The sequence below is a fragment of the Microcaecilia unicolor genome, chromosome 10 (genome assembly GCF_901765095.1).
Source record: "Microcaecilia unicolor chromosome 10, aMicUni1.1, whole genome shotgun sequence".
Classification (NCBI taxonomy): domain Eukaryota; kingdom Metazoa; phylum Chordata; class Amphibia; order Gymnophiona; family Siphonopidae; genus Microcaecilia; species Microcaecilia unicolor.
The window spans coordinates 154840532-154841290 of NC_044040.1; positions in this window are offsets into that span (position 1 = coordinate 154840532).

Genomic DNA, 759 nt, shown 5'->3' on the forward strand with positions numbered 1-759 from the left:
GACGGGGGGGGGGGGGGGGGGGGGGGGGTTCTGTAATTGTATATTTATTAAGCTCTCTGCATTTTGTGAGCATATATTAATTCCACAGACATAAGCATACTGTATGTTTTAATTAACCAAATAATGATAGGTTTGATTTTTCTGTGTTAAAGTTATCAACAACAAATAAGCAATGAATTGTTTTGTATTGTATTGTTTTGTATTTATTTACTTCTATTTCACCTTTGTTGTAAATTGCAAAGTGGATTACAATAATAAACTTCTACATTCAGAAGGAGCTTATATGCAATTGGAAACAATACAGTAAGAGAATGACATCATAAAAAATATACATTTTTATTGGAAAACAAAAGATTTTCTAAATAATAGTGTAGTGGGTGAGAAATTCAGAGCGCAATGGGAACCTCTGTGGTTGACCTTACCTTCCAGGGGACGAAGTTATATTTTAAATATTTGAACAGCTCATCGGGAGGGGAGGGGTTGGGGTAAGATAACTGTTAGGGAGTTGGGGGGTAAATAAGTTAATGCTTGCTGGTTGGATTTGCCTACTATTTGTTCAGACATTATGATATGATGGTTTTCTGTGGCTGTCAGAGAGTTTGTATTTAGCATTACTGGCACAGATGATTTATTAAAAATGGAACATGAAACAGAACGGAGTAGTGGGGATAAAATGTTAAAAGTTTGGTGGCAGATTGTATCATTTTGATTTCAGGAGTACATACTTAATGTTGAATTTTCATGTTTTTCATGTTATTG